Source organism: Aedes albopictus, chromosome 2, assembly GCF_035046485.1.
Source record: "Aedes albopictus strain Foshan chromosome 2, AalbF5, whole genome shotgun sequence".
In the NCBI taxonomy this organism is placed as follows: domain Eukaryota; kingdom Metazoa; phylum Arthropoda; class Insecta; order Diptera; family Culicidae; genus Aedes; species Aedes albopictus.
Window position 1 is genome coordinate 338840578 of NC_085137.1, and position 13812 is coordinate 338854389.

Sequence of the window (13812 nt, forward strand, 5' to 3'; positions counted from 1 at the left end):
TGTATTTACGGTAGAGCCGAACGGACCATCAATGATAGAAGAGGAATCGATTGAGGATAGTTCATTAGATCTTCCGTTTGTGGAGAAAGAGGAAAACAAAAATATAGCTGATATTCGAACAGAGCATACGCTAACAAAACGTGAAAGGGATGAGCTAAGTCAAATAATTGAACTATTCAAAAATACCAATGATGGTCAATTGGGAAGAACCCATCTATGCTCCCACAAAATCGAGTTGATTGATGGGGCTCAACCTAAAAAGCCCCCTCAGTATCGATGCTCGCCTCATATTCAAAAGGAGGTTGATAGGGAAGTAGCAAGAATGTTGGAGCTAGACATTATAGAGGAGTCGACTGCAGAATGGTGTAACCCACTATTGCCAGTTAAGAAATCGTCAGGGGAATGGCGAATTTGCTTAGATTGCCGCAGAATTAACGAAATCACTAAAAATGAAGCATACCCCTTTCCGGATATGCTTGGAATCCTGGGTCGAATTGAGAAGTCGAAATATTTCACCGTAATCGATCTCTCAAAGGCCTATTGGCAAATCCCGTTGGAGGAATCTAGCAGAGACTATACCTCTTTCAGGGCGGGGAAGCAACTGTTTCGTTTCAAAGTTATGCCTTTCGGGCTCAAAGGCGCCCCAATTACACAGACAAAACTGATGAACAAAGTGCTCGGGTTCGATTTGGAGCCTTACGTCTATGTATATCTAGATGATATTATTATCACTTCTAATGATATAAAAGAACATTTCCGCCTTTTGCGCATAGTAGCAGAAAGGCTGCGCAGAGCAAACCTCACTATAAGTCTAGAAAAATCCAAGTTCTGCCAGAAGAAGATTAGCTACTTAGGGTACACGTTATCCGAGCTTGGACTAGCAATAGACAGCTCGAAAGTGCAACCTATATTAGAATACCCCGTCCCCAGAACTCCTAAAGACGTCAGGAGATTCGTGGGCATGGTTAGCTTTTATAAACAATTTATCGATCACTTTAGTGATCTAACAGCCCCTATTACGGATCTTTTGAGGAAATCAAAAGGAAAGATTGTCTGGACTAAGGACGCAGATGAAGCTTTTTTGAAAATAAAATCGGAACTAGTATCTCCAAACGTACTAGCAAACCCTGATTTCAATCGTCCCTTTATAATTGAATCAGACGCGTCAAACGTAGCAGTTGGAGCGGTTCTAATTCAAATCCAAGAAGGAGTTAGGAGACCCCTGGCATTTTTCTCAAAAAAACTCTCTGCGACTCAGCGGAAATATGCTCCGACTGAGAAAGAGTGCCTGGGGGTGATATTGGCCATTCAAAAGTTCAGGCACTACGTTGAAGGGTCCAGATTTACCGTAGTGACAGATGCTCAAAGTCTGATCTGGCTTCGCCAAATTAGTGCCGAGGGTGGATCAGCTAAACTGATAAGATGGGCATTAAAATTGCAGCAGTACGACTTCGAACTGGTGTACCGAAAGGGCGCTTTGAATGTCACCGCGGATGCGCTATCCAGAGCAGTGGACAATGTTACTGTAACAGACCCCGAATATGAAATATTAAAGCAAAACATTTTGTCAAACAAAGCAAAATACAAAGATTTCCGGGTAAACCAGGACAAAATTTATAAGCTGGTTCCATCTAAATTGATTGACCCTAGATTTCAGTGGAAATTTGTGCCGCCCGTGCACCAGAGATTCAAAATAGTCCAAGACACCCACGATGCAATGCACTTTGGGCGGAATAAGACGTACAAAAAACTTCAAGAACAGTTCTATTGGCCATCAATGGAGAACGATGTTCGAAAATACTGCCAGGGTTGTGAAACATGTAAAACAACCAAATATCCTAATGCCAACCCAAAACCATTAATGGGTAAACAAAAACTGGCCTCGATGCCATGGCAAACGATATCCGTTGACTTTGTCGGACCGTTTCCAAGGTCCAAGGCGGGAAACTCTGTCCTTTTAGTAGTTACGGACTTATTCTCAAAGTTTGTTATGATACAACCGCTCAGGGATGCTAAAACAACGCCCTTGATTGCATTTCTGGAGAACATGGTATTCCTTCTGTTCGGCGTACCAGAAATAGTAATTTCCGATAATGGGGTACAGTTCAAATCAAAAGAATTTGAAAAGTTCCTAAATAAGTATCACGTTACGCATTGGAGAAATGCAAACTATCACCCTGAAAACAACCCAACAGAAAGGGTTAACCGGGTAATAGGAGCGGCAATTCGTTCATATTTAAAGGACGATCATAAAGATTGGGACAGAGATATACATAAGGTAGCGTTAGCGATTAGGACAGCTGTCCATGAATCAACGCTATTTACACCCTACTTCATTAACTATGGGCGTAACTATATAAGCTCAGGAGCTGAATATAAGCATATAAGGGAGGCAGGGACTGATGTCATATATGAACCTTCGCTAATGACCGAGAATTTGCGCGCGATCTTTGAGATCGTTAAAGCAAATTTAAAGAAAGCATATGAACGATATGCTAAACATTATAACTTACGATCGAACAAGACACTCCCGTCGTTCGAAATAGGGGAGATTGTCTTGAAAAAGAACTTTCATCAATCAAATAAAAGCAAGCAATTCTCTGCGAAACTGGCTGATCCATTTTCGATGGCAAAAGTGGTAGGAAAAATAGGTACAGCATGTTACGACTTGGTAGATCTCCAAGGAAACAGATTAGGCGTCTACCATGCTACGCATCTTCAGAAAAAGTAATCAATTTCATCATTTTGTTAAAGCTATGTCTGTTGCAAATAAGAGCACAGTTACAACGGTTAACCCCAAGAAAACACAAACTTACGGTTTGGCAACTCCGAGTTCGGCGAGAGGGATTGGCTTCAATAACGTTGTCCTTACAAGCGATCTCCTCTTCGCGGCTCGATGGACCACCTCTAGGACTGCTTGCAACCTAAAACGGAAGAATAGCGTTTAGTTCTAGAGGATTTGGTAGAGCTATGTAATGGAATATGCATAGGAATAATCGGTTGCCCTAGAACGAACAGCCAGCTTAACCACCCAAGCCCGGAGTTCACCGAGGTGAACAGAGAAGGGAGAGTACGCTGGAAGTCGGTGCGAGTCTGTAGGGCCAGACAATGACCAGGCTGTCGTTCGAACCTTGATTCTTCCTTTGCATATCCTTGGACAAAGTTAACACAACATCAAAACACTTCGAACGAGTCCTTAGTTCACAATACTACAGCTATGTACCTAAACAACTGAGTAAAAACACTGTGACGTTTACCACAGTCACTAAGAGTAAACAATGTAAATAGAAAAACATAATTCACTACTGTAAATATACATTGAAAATCACCACATAACGTAAGATCACTGCATTAATATTATGTCAGACTCACTGGTCGAGGTTGTTCAGTGCGTGGGCGAATTGTTTTGATCCGATGCACAGAGGACGATTTCAGCGTGTCGAGTGCAGTGCAGTCGAGTAGTTACTTACTTGTTTACATAAATCTCCAATATAAGTTTCCAGGCAACCACATCCATCGTTCATCCATAGATCATCCATTCCTCCAAGACCAGTTTCTTGATTTCACAAAGTTTTTCCACAAAATTTAGTTGCAATAGTTTTTTTTCCAGTTCAGATTTCTGCTTCCATTCACTTTTGTTTTCCTTTTTCATTTCACCACACATTTAGCTGACAGTAAGAAATGTCAAACGTTTCGTCGATTATTTCGACGGGTCGATTAGTCGGAATACAGTAGAGGCCGTTGAAATGGGGATACCGTAGGTTGATGTCATTTGGAACTGTGATAGTTCCAGCTACAAAGATGAGTTTTGAGTCAATTGTTCGGATGTGTCCGGATAGTCCCAGTGATGGTTATGAGATTCGTTAAGGTAATGGTCGAGAGATTTCTTGACGGTACACAGAAAAATGCGTTGCGAAGTCACGCAAGAGGATTTTTAATTGTGGTTCCCCATTTATAGGCTTCAGTATAATTAGAAAAAAAAGGTAGATAGTTGAAATTTCGGTACAGTTAAATATGAAGTTTCGTAAAAAAATATCTTAAAGTATAAGCAAACAGTTAATGAATTAGAAGTTTAATCATGTATATATGCAGCAACACATAGAGCTATTATAGAACAAAGTATTTTAAACAGCAAATGACTAGTTTTTTTTTTTAATTCAAAAAAATAAATTCAGTCTCCTCATTTATTTTTTTTGGTTGGTAGGGGGAAGTGTAACGAGGTTACAGAATTTCAATGTAATCTTATATTACAAATCGGCCATAAAATAAATGTAATATGTTCTCCGTGTAAGCTTACTCGCGTTCCTGGTCTCTGATCCCATAAGTTGCAAAATCACAGTAGAGTCCTGGTCAAAGCTGGAAACTTGCGTTCTAAAAGGAAGTACCCGACAAATGACGAACATTTACGAGCTCGGGTATCGTCGGAACAGGGCATAGGCCTGATAATCTGAAACAGCCATTCTCTCAAGTCTAAGTCGTCAAGCAGTTCAGACCCCCCTACTGCGATAAGCAAAAAGTTGGAAATTATAAAAGTGCCTAGGAAATCAAACAAATTGTATAGAAGCTATTCGAAAGTGACGAGTGTATAACTGTTTTCGCAAAAGTAAGAGTGATTAATTGCCAGGATAGTTAGAATGTATGCTAATTCCCATTTTAAGATTCGCTAGGAAAACGTGTTACGAGCGGGAACCATTCTATAAAAAACTACTGTGCCTTTCCGCTATTGTGCTATCAGGTAACTATTGCATTGCCGAAAGTGAAATTAAATTCGATTCTAATGCCGGAATTTCTTGCTTGAAGGATTTCCTTCAAGTGAAGGTCCACCCCTAGGGCGAGACAAATTGGTCCAAAGTCACGGACAGCCACAATGTTCGTCGACGGTTGCTGGGCCGATGAGACCGATGCCAGTGCAGCATAATCAGCATCGTCGAAGTAGCAGGTGACAGTTAGCCAAGACTCGTATTCACCACGGCCAACATAAGCAGGTGAGAACCAACCACGTTACGCTGTGTACCGCTACGAAGTTGACGTGACGTCCAGCACATGACGTTCATGTTTCGCTCGGTTGCCGCTAGTTGCCCATAGAGGGCCGACCGAACATTAGATTTTCAAATTGCGGCACGAGCAACCACCCGATTAAAAAGGGATTCCGGCAAAGTGAATCGAATCAGCGGAAAGATTTGTTGCGTCTCCTGAAAGGCATCGTAGGATCTGGAAGTGGATGGGTCAGGACAAAGGAAGTCGAAAAGAGAATGAGAACAAGTAAGCACTATAAAAATTGTAAATACTAACCCGTAGATTGTAAGCTGATTATTATACCGTGAGAAGGGAGATGAAAGTCGATCGCATTTTGAACTGAATTTTGAATAAATAAGATCTTAAGAATTTGGCAATTTTGGTAGTTAGTACGAATAGATGAAGGAGTGTTGGTAAGTTTCAGATTCGGTTTTCGGGACGTTTAGAATAGGCTCTGGGTAGGAAAACCTACAAAGGAAACCTGCCCACCCTGTACATTGAATTCGTTCTTGATAGCTTGTTTTTATTCGTTGGAGGTCGTGTGTGGAGGTTTCGGTCGTGGGTCAACGGTCGCGATTAAGGACTCGCCCTGAGGTCTCGCAGCCGGGTCGGGATTCTTTGTTGAGACAACTCGCTCCTTCGCGGCAATTTAACACTTGCCTGGCGCTTAAGCGGAGGTAGTATTGCATCCGAGATTTTGCCGTTCCTAGTCCCGTTACACCTTATATATTAAATAATTAAATTTCTTTTCGTGTACCACAGCGTAATTAGCATTGGGCGATTATGCTTGCGTGACGATGATTTTTATTGCATTTTGTTCCAAGTGATACGTCTGTTTGTCTGTGGTGACGGTATATTTCAACAGACCACCCCAAGTTTTCAGTCTCACAATATGCAACGTTATTATATATTGTTACAATTTGCTTTAGGTTTTTAATGTTACAAATAGCTTGGATCCATATTGTTCGATTGAATTGCAACAGTTTGGTAGAATGTAACCTCAACAGTTAGAAGAGTTATACTATTTGGAGTTTAAGACAAACTATATTTTTTTATGCGGGTTGAGCTAGTCAAATTGTAATTTCAATTTGAATAATTTCAAAATTCAAAAAAATTACATCTTTTTTGTCCCTAAAAAGGTGGTATTACGGAAAGCCGTAGGGTCTGGGATCAAAATGGATGAAGTGCATTAATCGAAAGGTATATTTTATCATTTTTGCATGTAGTTTTCATTAGAAACTGTAACCACTCTATGGAGGATCTTTTTTGTGCCGGTCACTGTATCCCTGGTTAGGGTACTAAGGTTAACATACACTAAGATTAAGCCTTGGTTTTTTTATCTGTACTAACGAGATTTTTAGCCCTAGGCTAGTTCATCTCGGAACCCACCCTTTACTTCACTTCCGAAGGAAGAACTCACCATTTGTGAGTTTGTCGGGAGTGGGATTCGATCCCAGGTCCTCGGCGTGGTAGTCACGTACTTTAACCATCACACCAGGTCCGCTCCTCAAGCCTTGGATTAGGCATACCGTCTACCCCCGTTGGTTTGATCGCATATAATCAACACTATTTAATTTGACCCCCGCTAATCTGCACATTATTCAAACTAAAAATGGTTCAAACGTCAATCTGATAATGGAACGGGGTTAAACGGAACGCAAAATAAAATAACACCAAATAAAGTTGCCAGCAGTGTGTTTTTCCGATGCCAACAAAGTTGCTAGAAGTTCAAATTAAAAATGAACCCCGTTGAATTGCATGAGATGTCGTTTAAACCAACGGGAGTAGACTTTAGAACTTCCTTTTTCATCTTTCTTAAAACAAGACCAAGAGGTTGAAACGCTTTTTTTTATTCTTATTTTTGCATATTTTGTTAGAACAAAAAAAAATCGGAATCAATCAGTGTCAAAATCTTTCATTTTCGGTTTCAGTAACGGTTTTTTTTTGGGTTTCAGAAACAGTAGGTTGTTGGCCTAAGGTCCCCTATCCACCGTGGTGGGGCTGCTTCCGGTGGAGGAGCATTTCATACTCAGTCGCTGGATGCCAGAACAGACGCTGTTTGAGCCGCACCTCCTTGGTGAACAGACGCTCGAGACGTACCTCCTCAATCTAGCTGAAGACAGAAGGACACCAGTGCCCAGGCTGCACTACCAGCTAAGCACACAACTTTTAGCTGGCGGTCATTGTAATCGCTTGACCCGTGGAAGCATGAGGTAGGAACTTGCAAGGACCAGAGCTATGTCGAACGCTCTCCTTATCAACTCACCGTTTTGCAGGTGTCGTAATCGCTTGTTTTAAAATAAGAATAATTTGGGAGCGTACGATTACTAATGCCACATAAACCCTATATTATCCATTAAATTCAATTTCTTCTTGAAATTAGGGGGTGATTTCCCATTTTGTTTTGTTTCCATGCCTATTTGGGGTACAATAATCCGTAGCACAAAATTTGTTTGTTTTCAGTAATGTTCATATTCTCGGTAAAAAGTAGCAGCAGCAGCGGCAGCAGTCACGAAACTCCGCACAAAAGAAAAACACACAAAACCCTTGCGCTGCTGCTGCCGGCATGTGCGGTGGTCTGCTGCTCTCTTGCTTGGATTCGGTTTTCGGGTGCAATGCAAATGCAATCCATCCACGCCAGTGACTCATTAGGGAACCGAAAATCGTACGAAGTGGCTTCGGCCACTTCCGTGCGAGAGACTCTCTCGCACTACTCTCACCAACACATCGGCGCTCAAAATAAATAAACACACGTGCCGAACGTGGCATGGTGTGTGGTGTGGTTCCGTTCTGTTCCTCTGCTCTACGGCCCGGCAGCAAGCAACGCAATGATCTTGGGACTTGGGTTGGGAGGATATTATGCTCTCTGTTTATACTTTTTATGCCATCCACCCATCGCATCGTCTCGGGTCGGTCGGTCGGCTGATCGGTACCAACCAGGGGGCCAGCAAAAGCCAAAATCACCGTAGCTCACAACAAAAACACGTCCAAAATTGTTTGTGCTGTAAATTGATGCATTACACAATTTCTTACTGATTTATTTGCTATCTCCGCGTTGTCGTGTAATTTCGAACGATTGCACGCTAAAATTTTGAGAACCCTTTGCTAGTTTTACACGTTTTACTTAAGTAATAACTTATGGTAATGACTAATTCTCTAATGTCGTGCACATCCCAGATCTGTCAGAGTGCCCAAAAGTGTCAATTTCCCAAACATGTCAAATTCATGTGGACTACGGCTCATCTATTCGTGGTTGACGTCCGCGCTGCCCCGCTGGTACCAACTGTGCTGCTGGCAAGGCGTGCGGACATGATCGGAAGGAAAACAGAAGGTGCGTCATTCGTTTCTTTGGTTTGCCAGAAGAAAGCAAAGGTGTTTGCCTTTGATGGTGGAGGCCTGTCGAGTCGACATGGTTTGCTCTCTCCGGTTTCCTTTTTGGTGGTGCGGTGGTGAACGTGATCGATTCTCGCTCTGACTGCATGGAATTCTTGTGAGTGTATGTAGACGTACGGCGTAAGGAATTGGTGATCATGATCGTTCTGCACAATGTTATTTGATTGGTCAAAATTATGATTAAGAAAAAGTTTGTCATATTGCCACCTAGATTTTTGAGAGTTTCTTTCATGTAGGGTGCGAGCACCGGTTTTGGCCAGTCTAAGGGAATTATTTTTTTTTATAAAAACAGCCAATAAGTCTACGGAAACAACCAATGTGACAAATGACAGGTTTCTATCTATATTTTGAAGGAAAAATGCAGAAATCATGCTAATACTTGATTTTTGTATTAAAAGTGGGACTGGCCAAAATAGAAGTACGGCATCAGTTTTGGCCATATTCTCAACTTTGATTTCTATTTTGGCCAATCACGTGTATTTCTTATGGGAGTGGCCAAAATAGAAGTACCCTGGCCATAATAGATATATAAGAGCTGATTTTTTAAGAAAAAATATTTTTTTCTATCATTTTTTAATCAAAATCTATGATTTTCACATCTGTAATCATCATTTTATATTAGGATCTACTCGTGAAAAACAAAATTAATTCCGATTTGGATCGCAACAGGCTGAATAAAGCACTATGGCCAAAACAGCTGACTGGCCATAACTGAAGCTTCTAATTATTTCCATAAGGGACCGTTCATAAACCACGTAGACTTTTTGGGGAGAAGGGGTCTGGCCAAAGTCTACGCTCCATACAATTTCCAAAACTTTTGTATGGACAAAAGTCTACGAGGGGGGAGGGAGGTCTGAGATGACCAAATTTTGGTCTACGTGGCTTATGAACAGCCCCTAATAGTATGCGTTGACAACTTGGGTTAAATAAGTAGTCTGTTAATACAAAATTTTTTCTTGATACTACACGCTTAGATCACTCAATACTTTGTTGAGTGATTCCTACTCAGGTGCACAATTTATAGACCCAACAAAAAATATTGTATGGCGAATAGCTTCTAAACCCATTTGTTTTCGAAGTAGAACGCATTTTCCGAAAACAAGATGGGGTCACAATGATGGCCGCTTTTATTGCGATTCTTTTTTTCGACTTAGACTTTGATGCGATAAATTTCGTCGTACTAATATTTCGATTTCGCTGCCAATCTCAGTCGCAGGGTTTTTGCAACTCGCCCGATAATGTGACAGTTTTCGCCGGCCGTCTCAATGTTTACTATTAACGTCTTTTGTTCTCGGTCCACCAGCTGGTCATGTTTACACAACAAAATCAGCTGGTTCACCGATGTTTACGTTCATCCTTATTGTTCTCGGCTACCAGCTGTTTATGTTTTCATAACAAATCAACTGGTTTCGCCAGAATCAGGGAAAGAAGGCGAAAATGTGTCATAAATGTTAGGTTAGTACCATATTAGGGCGAGGTCAATTTCGTCGCCAAAGTCTGATTATTCGTAAAAAATACAATAAACCCATCAAATATTTATTTTCGAGAAAGGCTGTTCATTTTGAACGCGTCCCGTGCAGGTAATCTGTTGTGTGAACGCACGAGCTGATTTTATGCATGTGTCACTTTTCTCTGGTCAGTGAGCTACGCACTTATGAGATATCACTCAATTCAGTGACGAATTGTTTTGGCGTGTATTAATGCTTGCAGTACATTCGAGATGCATTACAAGTATTAAAGTGAACAGGCGCATTGTACGGCTTCAATTATTCCATAATAAAGTCATTAAGTGGGAACAGCTTGTAACAACCGCTTAGTTTTATAGAAAACAAGAAAATTTGTGGAAGTGACGTTGCTAATAATGGTAAGGTGAAGATATGACGAAGCCACATCTCAAACTTTCAAAAGCACGAATCTGAAGAACCAAGTGTCGTATTGCTCTGAAAAGTTGATCGATTGGTCAGCACTAGCGGGTAACTAATCAATCAACTTTTCAGTGCAATCCGACGTTTGGTTCTTCAGATTTGTGCTCTTGAAAATTTGAGCTGTAGCTTCGTCATATCTTCACCTTAATGTCACTCCTTGGTCCTCAGTTTTGGGATAAGACCATTGGTATTTTGTCCTTGTTCCGGTTTAAGTCCAATCCAGTCTAAATCCAATACCTGTCTGATTTGAATAAAATTCTCACACGAATTCAATCCTAATTCTGTGGTTATTCCATACAATTCAAATACAGTATGAGTTCAATGTAATTCAAATATAATTCAATTTTATTTGCACCCTAGTAGGGTAATTTGCCAATTGTAACACGGCTAAAAACTCGCCTATTGTTGCTTACTCCTTGCTTTTCTTAAGGGGTGTGCAATAATTGGCGAATTTTTAGCCGTGCAACAATTGGCGATTTACCCTAATTAAAATACAGCTTTTTATATCATATTTTGTCGGACTCATGGTCGGACTAGGGTCTGGGACCATTTGGGCAGGAGCACCTGATGCTATAACTCAGTCAATTTTGAACCGATTGACATTGACTTCATTTTTGAGAAAAGATCAGATACGCACAGGATCTAGCCATGTTCAAAAGTTCAAGTGAATCGGTTTGAAATTGACTGAGTTATAGCAGCAAGCACCCAAAATAGGTAGGGTCTGGGACCATTTGGGCAGGAGCACCTATTTTGGGCACTTGCTGCTATAACTCAGTCAATTTTCAACCGATTGACTTGATTTTTGAGACACGGTCAGCTAGGCACAGTATCTAGCCATGAACAAAAATTCAAGTCAATCGATTTGAAATTGACTGAGTTCTAGCAGCAAGTGCCCAAAATAGGTGCTCCTGCCCAAATGGTCCCAGACCCTAACGTTCAATAAATCGTTATTCATCAAAAGGAACGCAATCACACAAAAGCGATGAGTGAGTGCAATCACGACTCAAAGTGTAAAATAGATGCGATGCCACGCGGAGAAGCAAAGAGCGTGAGAGAGAGGAAGCAGGGAAGTTATGTGTGGTAAGCATGCGCATAAACTCCGCCTTCACTGCGCGCGAGCATTTGCTGCTGTGCGGGCTTTGAGCTGAAAGCTGCGCATCGGGACTATGATTGTCTCGTTCTTGCCCTCGCGTCGTGATTCCTAACTGGGCAGAGTAGAGCCCTGCTGCCTGTTGGTGTAATCTGTCTCTCAGATTTTGTTTTGTGCTCTTTTCCTTCCACATAGTCCGCCGGTGCGGTGGCCAGCCAGAGGATCTTCACGCCATGTAGAGGTATACAATTATTGGAAGTTGTCTATGTCAGATGCCATTATCGCGTAGATAGATACATACTCTATGATCAATACTTGATCAATTATTGTTTTGAAGATCTTTTAAATTTATAATGTCGTACACTAAGACGTTTGTTCTTAAGTAACACTTCCCGGGTAGAGGTCAAATACTGACGATCAAAATGTGATATACAGTGTATCAAACAATTGTCCGTACAGCTATTTTTTGGTCAAAATAATTTTTCATTCAAATGATCATAACTTTTTTATACATCAATCAAATACGCTGAAATTTTGATCAATCATGAACCATATATCAAAGCTCCATTGGTAAAATGTTGAGCAAGATCGAATAAGTTTTCTGAAAGTTATAGAACATTTAGTAAAACTTATAAAATTTTTGAACACATTTTTAAAACATTATATCTCAATATGTACTCGATGAAACTTTTTCATTTTTTTTTTGTAATACAGCTTATACCTAAGGTTTTCATATGCAGCTTTGTTTGAGGTTTTATATTCACTACAAAAAATATGAAAAATCTGTTTATGTTCAGAATGTCATTTGGAAATTTATCATATTTTGATCAATAAATGTGCCAAGTGTTTTCAACGTTTTGAAACTCTCTTAATGTAATATTTTAATACAGGACCTACTTAACTACATATGAAGAGTAGGTCCTATGTATTTTTCGTTCAATTAATGCACTTTTATTGATGGAAAACGTTTGGCAGATTGTATGTGCAAAATATAGTAAATTTAAAAAATCGTCAACTACATAATCACATTTTTCATATTTTTTTCAGTGAATATAAAACCTCAAAAGTAGCTGCCTATGGAAGCCTTAGATATCAGCTGTAACACAAAAAAAATGAAAAAGTTTCATCGAGTACATACTGAGACATAATGTTTTAAAAATGTGTTCGAAAATCTTATAAGTTTTTCTAAAAGTTCTTTAACTTTCAGAAAACTTATTCGATCTTGCTCAAAATTTTACCAATGAAGCTTTGATATATGATTCATGATTGCTATAAATTTCAGCGTTTTTGATTGACGTATGAAAAAGTTATAAACATTTGAATGAAAAATTATTACGACAAAAAATAGCTGTACGGACAATTGTTTGATACACTGTAGGTTTGATTGAGATAAGAGGTAAAAATACTGAAAATATGTATTAGCAAAAATTTGTTTTTGAACCATCTAACCAATAGCAGAATTTGATATTTGAAGATCAATCCAATAGCTCACTGCTATTGGTTGGATCTTGCCAAGAGCTAAATGTGCTTTAATAAAGATGTTCCAGGAGAAAATTTAGGATATTATTTTCAGTACTTTTACCTCTTATCTCAAACAAACAAATATCACTTTTTGATCTCCGTATCAAAAAATGCTACAATTGAGTTTTTTTCCTCTGGCCGGGTTATCAATAGCATAACAAAGATAACCGTACACTCCTACAGTGTATCAAACAATTGTCCCTACAGTAATTTTTGGCCAAAATATTTTTTTCATTTATATGTTTATAACTTTTTTATACGTCAATCAAAAACGCTGAAATTTAGACCAATTATAATCCATATATTAAAGCTCCATTGGTAAAATTTTGAGCGAGATCGAATAAGTTTTCTGAAAGTTATAGAACTCTCAGTATAAATTAAAAGATTTTTGAACACATTTTTAAAACATTATATCTCAATATGTACTTGATGAAACTTTTTAATTTTTTTTGTGTTTTAAGGCTTATACCTACATGAGGCTTTCATATGCAGCTTCATTTGAGGTTTTTTATTCACTACAAAAAATATGAAAAATCTGTATATGTTCAGAATGTCATTTGGAAATTTATCATATTTTGATCAATAAAAGTGTCAAGTGTTTTCAACTTTTTTAAACTCTCTTAATGTTTTTTTTATACAGGACCTACTAAAGTACATATGAAGAGTAGATCCTATGGATTTTTCGTTCAGTTAATGCACTTCAATTGGTGGAACACGTTTGGCAGATTATTTGTGCAAAATATGGTAAATTTTTAAACATCGTCATCTGCATAAGCACATTTTTCATATTTTTTGTAGTGAATCTAAAACCTCAAACCTTGCTGCATATGAAAAGCTTAGGTATAAGAAGTAACACAAAAAAAATGA

General features: G+C 39.3%; 1 protein-coding gene and 1 long non-coding RNA gene across 3 annotated transcripts in view; one reads left to right on the forward strand and one right to left on the reverse strand.

Annotated features, from left to right (window-relative positions):
• The window catches only part of LOC109431677 (protein rhomboid), a 351008-nt gene that overhangs the window by 102452 nt on the left and 234744 nt on the right, over positions 1-13812 (reverse strand). The window lies entirely within an intron of this gene.
• LOC115255703 (uncharacterized) lies at positions 3476-5393 on the forward strand. Its single transcript, XR_009997865.1, has 3 exons — positions 3476-4603; positions 4659-4735; positions 4801-5393. It is a non-coding gene; the product is annotated as an uncharacterized LOC115255703 (long non-coding RNA).